The sequence below is a fragment of the Hordeum vulgare genome, chromosome 3H, assembly GCF_904849725.1.
Source record: "Hordeum vulgare subsp. vulgare chromosome 3H, MorexV3_pseudomolecules_assembly, whole genome shotgun sequence".
Classification (NCBI taxonomy): Eukaryota; Viridiplantae; Streptophyta; class Magnoliopsida; order Poales; family Poaceae; genus Hordeum; species Hordeum vulgare.
In genome coordinates, this window is record NC_058520.1 from 512,791,952 (window position 1) to 512,805,258 (window position 13,307).

Consider the following 13,307-nt stretch of genomic DNA (forward strand, 5'->3'; position numbering starts at 1 on the left):
CCCTGATCCATGCGACAGTGGACACGCTGTGCACCCCCATCCCTGCGGTGGCCGACCCCGTTGTCGCCATCGAGGAGCTCGAGGGACACCTCCTGCAACTGCTCCGCGAGGCAAATGCGCGGGAGGCGACCCAACGCGAGTTCGAGGCAACTCGACACGAGGTCAACGCGGCCCATGGTCTCACGCCGGCTAACCCTGGGCTGAGCTGGATAGCGTACACGCGACGCCGCAGAGGCGCTGTCGGTGAGGAGCTGGTCGGCGACCTCCCCATCAATGGTAGCCCCGTCAAGAACATGTGGGCTGCGCAGGCCGCCATCAACGAGCTAAAGGGGCTCGAGGGTCCGGCCCGCAATGCGCAGAAGGAGCGCATCTCTGTCCTCATAGAGGCCGCCAACGCGTAGAAGGCGTAGCCGGTAGAATCATCCCGTGACCCGGCTGGCTCCCGCTCAAGGACTTACGACGCCGCCAGCCAGCCCATAGCCAACTGATATGTCTCCAATGTATCTATAATTTTTTATTGTTACATACTATTATATTATCTGTTTTGGATGTTTTACATCCATTAATATGATGTTTTATGGAGCATCTCCTAGAGAGTTTCACAAAAACAAAGAGTTGCACCCTAAATTCTAGTTTTTTTATAGAGTGGTATATCGTGAAGTTATCCCGTTTAACTTGCATTTTCTAGAGCAGAGCAGATTTTTCTGAAGCAGAGCAGTCCCAAACAGGCCCTTAGACTTAACATTGATGCTTACATTTTGACGAAGTGTGAAGTGTGTTCCGTAGGAAGAAATGTTTCCGTTAACGACAAAGGCATCAATCTCAACATAATTTGTCGGTTCAGACTCTCGAAAGTGTTCATATGGATAACGTGTGCGTGCATGTGTTTATAGTGATAGCGGTAGGGGCGTCGGCTCAGTCGATGCGCCGCACAGGAGGCGGTCTGACTTTACGTCGGGGCGGCGGCCCCGGATGTGGTGCGATGTTCGTGGTCTACGAGCGATTGCCTTCAGCAGCGTGGGCTGCGGACAACCGGGTTGTCCGGCGTTGCTGCTCGAGGGGAGCGGTGGTATGTCTTGGCGACGGCTCCGGAAGGTAGTGTCGGTTGTTTAAACAGGCGCAACGGAGCGGTGGATGTCGGGGCGGTGCCCCCAAGAGTATCACTATGGTGTCCGGACTTTTGTGACAACGATGATGGTGGGAGCGAGGTCGGCGATGCGGCAATGGTTGCGGTAGTCGGCTCTTCTCCGGCGTGTCCACGATATTGCTTTGGATTGCTTGTTGCTGTGAAGTCGAAGTTGCGGCGGCGGGGCCTTGTGATGTACAATGACTGGCTGCAGGTCGCCTGTTCGACGATCTTGCATGGTGTCAGCCATGCCTGGTTTTGTCCTTTTGAGTTCTTCGTCAGAGTCGGAGCTGCGTTGTCTTATTGCGGGTTGATGTGTCGTCGTTTAGGATGGGCTTTGCCCTAAGTGTTTCACTCTATGGGAGTGGGCTTGGCCCTTGTTGTTTTGATTTTAGCCCATTTTTTATAATTAGCTCGACAATTCTCTTCTACTTAATTAATAGATAAGGCAATTTTTTGCCTTGGTTTAAAAAAAACTGATGCACGCAAATCAAATCCATAATGATATGCTTGACTTTGCGATTGATTGCGAATTTTACTTATACTATACCCTAGAAAAGACTTATGAAATCTTCGATAAGACCTTTGGGAATTGGGAAATGCTTGCAGCCGGAGCGCGTCGCTCGCGGCTCGCGTGCCTGACAGGCAGCCATGCAACATTATTTTAGTGCAAATTTGCTGCAATCATGCATAAATTTGATGCACTCGCTCACACATGCAACATTATTTGAGTGCAAATTTGCTACAAACGCAGTTAAATTTGCTACAAGCCTTATCTATTTTGTTGCAACTTGTTCGTTAAAAAGTTGCATTCACGTTTGGTTGCAACTCGAGTTCATTGAATTTTTTTGGACAACCGGCGTTTGATTTTTGCTACAACCGTGTTAATTTTTGCTACAACCGACATCATTTTTTGCTGCAACCGTTTACTAAAAAGTTGCATACACGTTCGTTAGAGTTGCAACCCGAGTTCACCGGACTGTTTTGCTGCAGCCCTTTTTTTGTTTTGCTACAACTCTTTTTTTGTTTTGTTACCATGCATCATCAGCTTCGTTTTTTCGCTACGATCACGTAGATATTTTTTTGCTACAACTATATTTTTGTTGTAACCGTTGACGAAAATTGCTGCATCGTGAACGAAATTTGTTGTATCGAGAAAAAAATGCTGCATGAAGATCTAACGGCGCGGCCCGTCTACAGCTAGGGGAGGCCCGCGCGCGGCGCATTGCCCTTGGGAATTGCCCTTGGGAATAAGGCTTATAAGCACACCAGGCTTGGGTAGATGAGGGTTTGTTGCACCAGGCTGGTGATGACTGATGAGGTAGCTCAGCCCCAGCACACGTTTCGCGAGGGACAAGTAGGTCGGCCCTCCCCATACCTCCGTTTTTTTTTTTACGTACCCATACCTCCGGTTAATGCAGGGTGGTGGGGATGATCGGGCTAGCTGTTGGTGTCTTGTCGCTTGCCGCCGTCTCGACGTGGTCCGGCGATCCCCCGCATCGCTCCGTCAGCGCCGGAGATAACCGCAGCCCGTGCATGCCTCCTGCGCGACAGAGAAGGCCCATCCTCCCCGTGCGCATTCATGGCCGGCCGGCTACCAACAAGGAGCACAGGAGGCAGGAAGTCAAGCTGCAATTTACTCCTTTGTCCGATTCGTTCGATGGCCAGTTTCCTTTCCGATTCCAGGCCGCGCGGTACTGGCCAAAAGAGCATTAGTGACTCACTATAATCAACGTTGGACTGATATAAGACGGAAAATCTGGTTGCTTCAGTCACTCCATTACAGTCAGGCACGATGCATGCGATAGCTCCTGCTCGAACCATGCATTAGGTCACTGTGCCGCATGGCATGGTAGCTACTTCTCGTGGGTTAGAACGCGGCGACGTCCTGTGAGCTCGGCGGCGCTTTCAGGGACAGTGAAGGGTCGCTAGTACGTTGCGTCGACCGGCAGCGCGAGCCATTCGTGGGACAGCGACGCGGCGGGGGACATTCCCGTCCACCGGCCGGGTTTAGGCTCCGTCTGGTCGCCATCCCGCCACAGCCGCGCTCGCTGCCGGTTCGGTGTCTGCCTAGCGCAACTGTGAGAAATTCAGCACACGCTGCACGCCTCCGCACCCTAGCCTCGAGACGTCGATGTCTGACAACTATTTGGAGCCGCATGTGCACGAGGGGCAGCAGTGCCCGTGCTGGTCGTCGATCGCGGGAGACGGGCCCCAGCTTTGGTGTGCCCTGGTACTTCAGAGCATTTCTATGAGATCCGATAAAGGTTGTCCCAAAAAATGGTTTCCGGTATCCCGTAAATCAAATTTATGTTACGACGGACGCCGAGTACGAATAAACCCTGTCAATACATATGTCATTTTTAAACTAGCAGTTTCGTGTCACATATTACATCACCGGAGTTTGACATGTGGAAACAAAGTACATACGGAAAGACAATGCATTAAACGAAATTAAACTAGATCCACGTATCATCACCGTCACCGGGCTTCTTGACATGGTGATGATACTCCGTGAATGAGTTGGAAAGGACGAAGGCGAGGTTGTACTCTTCCTTTCATGCCTCCACCCAAGGTGCTGCACCTTGTCTCTCGTGGCGGCCTCCTTCGTTCCGTCGCCGAGAGACGCTTGACCGTTGGCGAGAAGATCCGATTCAGCCTCTCAAAGTTGCTCCAAACCTGACAGCAGGAGCTAGAGGAGAGCGTACGATGACCCACAAGTATAGAAGATCGATCGTAGTCCCTTTCATAAGTAAGAGTGTCGAACCCAACGAGGAGCAGAAAAAAATGATAAGCAGATTTGAGCAAGATATTCTCTGCAAGTGTTGTAAGTTACAGTGATAGATAGTTTTGTAACAAGATAATTCGTAACAAGTGACAAGTAACAATAATAGCAAAGGTGCAGCAAGGTAGCTCAATCCTTATTGTAGCAAAGGACGGGCCTAAAAGTACTCTTATATTAAGCAAGCGCTCCCGAGGACACGTGAGAATTTCTGTCTACTCATATTCAACACATTGAGTTGATTTGCTTTTACTACTTTGATAATTTGATATATGGACGAACCGATGCTAAGGTGTTGTTCTTACATGAACAAACAACCAACTTATGATTACCCTCTCTCGCAAGCATCCGCAACTACGAAAGAAGAATTAAGATAAATCTAACCATAAAATTAAACATGTGGATCCAAACCAGTCCCTCATGAAGCAACACATATACTGGGGTTTGAGCTTTTGTCACTCTCGCAAACCGTCATCTACTTGTTACTCCACAATGACTTCCCTTAGGCCCATAACATGGTGAAGAGACATGTAGTCCATGTTCACATGACATCACTAAAAGAAGTACCAACATACGTATCATCAGAATAATGAACGAATACCAATTTTATATGATTACTTATAACAAGACTTCTCCCATGTTGTGAGGAACAATAGTTACTACTAACACCTCATTAACATGTTCAAGATCAGAGGTGTAATAATAATAATTAAGGATCTAAACATAATATCTTCCACCAAGTAATCCAACAAGCATCAACTATAAGATGTAATCAACAAAACTGGCAACCCACATGTACCAGTCTCAGGTTTTGAGACATACATTGAATACAAGAGATGAACTATGGTTGGAGATGAGATGGTGCTGGTAAAGATGTTGATGAATATTGGTCCTATCAGGAAGGAGGACGCGTTGGTGATGACGATGGCTTTGATTTCCCCTCCCGGAGGGAAGTTTCCCCATCAGAATCTCTCTGCCGGAGAGCAAAAGGGCCTCTGCCCAGGTTCCACCTCGACACGGCGGAACTTTGTCCCGAAAGATTGCTTGTGATTTTTTTTCCACGTCAAAACACACCATATAGGAGAAGAGGGATGTGACAGGGACAGTAGGGGGCCCACAACCTGGTCGCGCCTAGTTGGCTTGTGGCCAGCAGGTGGCCTCCCTCTCGTATATTTTTGGCCCAATAATTCTCAAATATTCCAGAAAAAAATCTCCGTGAAGTTTCAGGTCATTTAGAGCATGTTGATTTTTCTGCCTTTTTCTCGGTTTCCTGGTCGAGAATTCTAATTTCGAGATATTTCCCTCTTTGTGATGTACCTTGCATATTCACAAAGAAAGGTCATAAGAATTGCATGGTAATAGGGAATAATGGACAATAATAATACAAATATCAATAATAGTTCATGATGCAAAATGGACGTATCAACTCCCCCAAGCTTAGACCTCGCTTGTCCTCAAGCGAAAGCCAAGCTCGAGAGTAATGACCACATGATTTGAGAGGGAGGAGTCGATAAAAAATAAAATACGGACATGAGAGCATCATGAATGTTAACATAGCTACAAGTATTTTATCATATATCTTCTCATAAACAAGTAACAATATATTCACAATTATTGGAGTATGAAGCATAAACTTTATTGACAATCTAACAAACTATGTTCTTAGTCATTGGGACAATCATAATTTATCATATTTCACATACTCAACTATCATTTAATCTTCTATGATTGATCATATACTCAACTATCAGTTAATCTTCTATGATTGCTCACACTCAAGTCATATTTTTGGAGCTCATGTTTCCATATGACACATAGGAAGATAGGGTCTTAAAATTGTCACCCAACTTGTTTACCTCAAGGATAATGTCAACAATAATAAATCATGATAATATATATCCACTTGAATATATAAGTCCGAATCTTTCTTTAAAACATGATGCTTGCCACTATAGAGTTAATAGGTAGGAAGAGGAATAAACTTTATTGACTCACACACAAGATTGAACTCCTGAAGATAAAAGATAGACCATGCACAAAGGGAAGCACAGGTTGTCATGCGCTTTGAAGTCTTTGGATGTTACAACTCTTAATTCAAAGGAATGCCACTTTATATTGCCCCTTGTGATAGCAAACTTTATTATGCAATCCATCGCTTTTCGTTCTTTGCCGTCACAAGATCGTACAAAGCTAATTTTCCCTTTCAATAAAAGATCATACATGTTTTAGGAGCAATTTTTATTGCTTGATGCACCGATGACAACTTACTTGATGGATCTTACTCGATCCATGGATAGTTATGGTGGACTCTTATGGCGAGAAACTGGGTTTCAGGGTTATGGATGCACAGGTAGTATCTCTACTTAGTGCGGAATTTTTATGCTAGAAAGGATCTAAAGCAAGAACCACATGTTAAAGCATCCATGACCATATAAGTTCTATGTGAATATAAACTACCATATTCATTACGTTGTCTTCCATGTCCAACATCCAGACTTGATCATTATATAATATTTGGTGCGAGCTCACAATCATAAAATATGTCCAAGATGGTGTATTTATATGTCAGTCTTCTCTCCTCTATCATAATCTTTCTTAGATTGCAACAATGACTAATACTATGTTTGTTTACTACCAACAACTTTTATCACTTATACCCTTTTCCATGTGAAGTCATTACTTCTTATGATATAAGCATATGATCTTTCTATTTATTTTTATTGACATGCTATGATGATGGGTGCCCAAAAGTAAAGCACACAAACTCAACTAATATTTATTATATAACTCTCACACTCGGTTACAAGGATAGATGGATCTCAAAGCAAAAATTCTAAGCAAAGCAAATCTGTTTTTTTCTCTAAATCGCGAAACCGCTAATGATCGAACTAAGATAGATGGTAATGGTGGAAGTGATAGTGATACGATAATGTGTGAAAGGACGTGGATGTCGCCTAGAGGGCGGTGAATAGGCACTTTAAAATAATTATGGTTTAGGCTTGAACAAATGCGAAATAAAACTAACGTTTAATTAGTCAAGCACAAAACCTAAAACAACTAGGCTCACCTATATGCACCAACACCTTATGGTAAGCAAGATAACTAACTAAGTGATATCGAGATATATAACAAGAACAATATGGCTATCACAAAGTAAAGTGCATAAGAAAAGGGTTTGGGTAAGAGATAACCGAGGCACACGGAGACGACGATGTATCCTGAAGTTCACACCCTTGCGAAGGTCAATCTCTGTTTGGAGCGGTGTGGAGGCACAATGCTCCCCAAGAAGCCACTAGGGCCACCGTAATCTCCTCACACCCATGCACAATGCAAGATGTCGTGGTTCCACTAAGGGAACCTTGAGGGTGGTCACTGAACCCGTACAAATAGTAACCCTTGGGGGCGGTAACCGAACCCGTACACTTTGGCAACCCTTGGGGGAGGTCACCGGTATTCGTACAAATTGCTCGGAGCAATCTCCACAACCTAATTTGAGACCCCGACGCTTGCCCGGAGCTTTACACCACAATGATTGAGCTCTGAGGCGCCACCAGGCTTCTAGGACGCCAAAGAACCTAAGAAGAACAAGCTCGAAGGTACCAAGCACCCAAGAGTAATAAGCTTCTCAAACTTCACTTCCACGTATCACCGTGGAGAACTCAAACCAACGCACCAAATGCAATGGCAAGGGCTCACGAAGTTCCCAAGTCCCTCTCTCCAAAATCCCACCACAACAACTAATGCTATGGAGGAAAATGAGAGGAAGAACGAAGAAGAACATGAAGAACTCCATGATCTAGATCCAAGAGATTCCCCTCACAAAGAGGAGAAAGTTATTGGTGGAAATGTGGATGTAGATCTCCTCTCTCTTTTCCCTCAAGAACTAGCAAGAATCATTGGAGCGATTGAAAGTTAGCAAGCTCATAGAAGGAAAACAATGGGGGGCAAATACGAGCGCAAAAGTTAGGGAGCAATGGGGAAGAAGACCTCCTTTGATAGTTCTCCCAAATCCAACTGTTATGTGCACTGGTCGTGCACAAGCGGTACTACCGTTGGGCTGAGCGATACTACCGCTCCAACCCAAGCGGTACTTCCGCTTAAAATGGGCAATGAATCATCGGAAGCCAGAGAGAAAAAACAAGTGGAAGTAGGGACGGAAGAGGAGGGCGGCAGTACCGCTGGAGCGGTACTACTGCTCCCTCGAAGCGGTACTTCCCCTCAAAGTGGGAAAACATGCCGATGATGCGAGAGATAAATTATAAGCTCAAGAGAGGCCGACATGGGAAGTCAACAGTACTACCAGAGCGGTACTACCGCTCTACTCCAGCGGTACTTTCGTTTGAGAGAGAAAACCTGCCCTGAACTGTCAAACTTTCGCTTACGAGCTCTGAATTGAGCAAACTCAAGCTTGTTGGATAGCACACGACAAGTACTATGCAAACAGCGACAAGCTTGTTGGTTATATTAAGAACATGTAGTTGTGAAAATGACAATGATATAGAGATGTGAAACCTCTATGAATGAAGAACCGAGAAAAACTCCAACATCAAATACATCATAGAAGATGCATATGGACTCCATTTTTTATGAACTCGAGCTTGTCATGAAGATGACCATAAGCTCCACAACTCACAAAGGGAACCACCAAACAAGAACCAATAAAGATGATGCAAGGATGCAAATGGTTTGAGCTCTCAACGAACGATACAATCAAGCTATTCACTTGAGAGCCCCCCTTGACAGTACGACAATCTATCCTATAACCGACTCTCCCAAAACCACCGTGAGACCGGTAAAATAGAAAACCTATCAAGGGAAAACCTATACCTTGCACATAGTCCACTTGAGCTAGATGATGAAGACCTTAACTTCCTCAAGATGGACCACCTTTCTTGATTGCGTTGGCTCGATGAAGACTAGTTGATTGCTACCCCATACTCACTATGGGTGAGACACTCTTCAGCAGACCTTCACGAGTACATTGCCACCACAATGGATGGCAAGCTTCAAACATGATATCTTCGTGATGCTCCACTTGAACTTACACACCGCAATCTTGATGACGATCACCACTTGATGTCATCCTCCATGGGTTGTATGAGATCTTCCTAATGACGCAATCCCATGGAAACACACCTAACTACACATATAGCTCTCACGAAGACCATGGGTCAGTACACAAAGCGTAATGGCCAATGCTTATTGTCGGGGATATAATCCCAGGATGTAACCCGCCCTATGGGACCGGGTCAAGATGCAAAGGAGTAGTAAGAAGGTGGGCCGCCCGGGTTTGACTCAAGCCACCATACGTCCCAACACGAGAAGACGATGACTTAATACATACAAGGCAAAAGATGCCAGAAGCCTTCCTAACTTGGGAAGAAAGATATGTTATATTTGTAGTAGGTCGCAGGTGTTTATTTGACCCAGACTCTATTGTAAACTTGGGGCATCTACAAATATGTAAAGGAGAGCCCTCGATCCCAAGAAGAATAAGTAAGGAACCTTTGATAGCTAGGTTAGCGATTCCGCATCCTTGTAGTCCAGAATCCCATCAATATAGACACGGAAGCAGGACGTAGGTTTTTACATCCATTGGAGGGGCCGAACCTGGGTAAATCCGTCTCTCGATCCCAATCAACCCCTTCGAGTTGCCACATCGTGACGATGGCCTCACCACTAAGTCTGTTCACGAGGACATCTGTCGTGACAAAACCACGACACTTACCATACCATGGGATCACTTGATCCCTCTCGGTACATCTTGCACGCTTTCTGTGTTGATCAAGTTGATTCACTCTTGACTTAGTCTTGATCAACCTCGTGCCTTTATGACCAATCTTTGGATAAAACCTTGAGTATCACCTTGGTCATCATATAAACTCCTTGAAACCAACAAATCGACTTCAAGAAGTGCCTATGGACAAATCTTTCGAATATAACTTAAGGCAACCATTAGTCCATAGGTATTGTCATCAATTACCAAAACCACATATGGAGAAATATGCTCTAACACCGGGGCACCCCCCAAGCTTGGAACAAGCTAAGGGTGGTGCGCATACCCATGTACTAAGACACCCTTCTTGGGTGATGGTGGTGATGGTGCGATGGCATTATTCTTCTCCAGCTTACATGAGAGGATAAAATTCTCCTCCCTCAAGTCATCGTTTTCTTTCTCAAGCATCCGAGTTGTGACTCGTTCACAAATTACCATCGGTAAGAGTGTCAAGCACAAATCTATACCAAGTAGTAATACCCACACAAATATTACGAAGCAACATATTGGTGGATTGCCTATGAGTTGATATATTTTGAACATTGCAAATCCTATGCCAAGCATATTTAAAAATTTCTCCAAACCTTTGTTTAAAGTTAAGTACCTCATTCTCGAGAGTACACAAAACAAAGTAAAAACTAGCCATATCAACAAGCAAAAAAAGAGTAAACTAGCAAGTATAGCAAGCAAGCAAGTCAACTAGAAAAGATAAATACTATTGTATTTTTGATTTTATAGAAAGCAAAATATAACAGCAAATAAAGAAGTAGAACGAGTTAATGATAATTTTTTAGAAGGTACTTGATAGGAAATTGGTGATAATCCCCTACAACGGCAACAAAATTCCATTTTGATACTTGTGATCTACGTTGGGTTTTCCCCGAAGAGGAGAGGATGATGCAGAATAGTAGATGTAAGTATTTCCCTCGGTGAAAACCAAGGTTATTGAACCAATAGGAGGACCACGCAATTTCCCGTCTTCAGGTCCTGCACAAAAAAGAGCACACACTTGCACACAACACAAGCAAGAGGGTTGTCAATCCCCTTGAACTCGTTACTTGCAAGCGATAAGTAGTGATAGATATATAGTTTAAATATATTAAATATAAAAAGTAAATACAGATAATAAAAGGTAGTGAGGTATTTAGAATCTTTGTAGATGTATTTATGACGAGACCCGGGGGCATAGTTTTTGCCAGAGGCTTTTCTCTCGTAGAAAGCATACAGTGGGTAAACAAATTACTATTGGGTAATTGGTAGAAAAGCGGATAGTTATCTCATATTTATTCCTCGTAATGATCACACATATAGGCGTCACTTACGTAAGCAAGTAGACTGACTCCTACCTGCATCTACTATGATTACTCCACCCATATGCCGCTATCCAACATGCATATTGAGTAATAAGTACAAACAGAGTAATGCTTGGAGGATAATGATATGATGTAGATAAAGTAAATCCAATTAATATGAATGAACCCCGTAGTTTCACCCTTAGTGGCAGCAATACAATATGCGTCATGTCCCTTTCTGTCACTGGGATTGAGCACGACAAGACCGAACCCACTACAACGCACCTCTCTCACTCAAGATAAATCATTCTAGTTCGCCAAACCATATCGATAGATCGGAGAGAATTACGAAGATATCACAATCATGGATGTAAGAATTCAGATAAGGCTCATATATTATTCATGAATAATATGAACATAAACCCACAATTCATCATATAAAAAAAACACCGCACAAGAGTGATTACACAACATAGATCACCACGGAAATTGCAGTGATCTTGGCAATAAAGAACATACTAACTATGAACTCGTAGGCCTATGGTAAACTACTCACACATCACCATGGAAGCAACAAGGTTGATGTACATGCCCTCCGTGATAAATCCCCCCTCCCACAGGGCACCGAAACAGGGCTCCAGATGGGCACACGGTGGAACAAAGACTTGCGGCGGTCGAAAAAGTGTTTCAGGAGGATGCTTAGAGTTTTTGGGATATATGTGATTTATAGCAAAGAGAACGAAGTTGGAGGAGCTGGGAGGTGGCCCCAATCCATCAGGGCGCAATGACCCCCCTTTGGCGTGCCATGTTAGGTTGCAGGCACCCCGTGTGCCCTCCGATGTTCCTCCGAAGCCTCCGGGTCTTTATTTGGTCTAGAAAAAACATCAAAAAATTGGGGTATTTAGACTTTGTTTGGTACAGTATTCCGGAAAACCCAAAACATATTGAAAACCACAAATAGCACTTGGCACTTGGTTAATAGATTAGTGCTTGATACGTCTCCAATGTATCTATAATTTTTTATTGTTCCATGCTATTATATTATCATTCTAGGATACTTTTAAAGTAATTATTTACTAATTTATATTATTTTTGAGCACTAATCTATTGACCAAGTTCCCAGTGCCAGTTCCTGTTTTTTGTGTGTTTTTGTTTCTTAGAAATTCCATATCAAACGGATTCCAAATGCGATAAAAATTTATGGAGATTTTTCTGGAATATATGTAAATTTTGGGAGTCAGAATCAATGCAACACAGTGCCCGAGTAAGGCACAAGGCAGCAGAGCGCGGCCTAGGGGGGTCTCGCCCTCATGGCTTGTGCCCACCCCTTAACTCGGTAGGAGCTCTCCTTTGACTGCAAGAAAGATATTTTTTGATAAAAATCCCTTCAAAATTTCAGCCGATCGGAGTTACGGATCTCCGGATATTTAAGACATGGTGAAGGGCCAGAAAACAGGTCATGAAAATAGGAGAGAAACAAAGAGAGAGAGATCCAATCACGGAGGGGTTGCTGCCCTCCGGGTGCCATGGCGGCCATGGACCAGAGGAGAAACCCTCCTCACACCTAGGGAGGAGTCCAAGGAATAATAAGAAGGAGGGGTCTCTCCCCCTCTCTCCCGGTGGCGCCGGAGCACCGCCGGGGCAACTATCGTGATGGCGATCTACACCAACAACTTCACCACTGTCACCACCAACCCTCTCCTCCTCTATGCAGCAGTGTAAAACCTCTCTTCCCACTGTAATCTCTACTTGAACATGATGCTTAATGCTATATATTATTGTCCAATGATGTGTGGCTACCCCATGATGTTTGAGTAGACTTCTTTTGTCCTACGGGTTAATTGTGATATGATGTTAGTGATACGAATTGTGTGTTGATATGGTGTTGTCCTAAGTTGCTTTTCGTGAGGCGCACATGTGAAAGATTCACGCTGGAGGGTTTGCAATATGTTCATGATTCTCTTATAGTGGGTGGCTATACTAACAGAAGCTTACGCCCGAGTAAGGAAGTTATGTGCGTATGGCAGTAAAGAGGAGTTGATGTTTAATTGTACGATTGGGTTTACCTTAATGATTTCTAGTAGTTGTGGATGCTTGCTAGAGGTCCAATCACAAGTGCATATGATTCAAGTACAGAAAGTGTATTAGCGTATGCCTCTCCCTCCTTGCATATGATAAATATATATCATGTTATATTCAATAGCCTATGGACAATCTTTCTCTTGCGTTACACAATAAGCTTTCGACTAAACATCCCCTAACTTTTATTTACTTGCTCTTTATTTTCTTGAAAAACTATATATTACGCCGACTAAGTACTTCTAGTTTCCT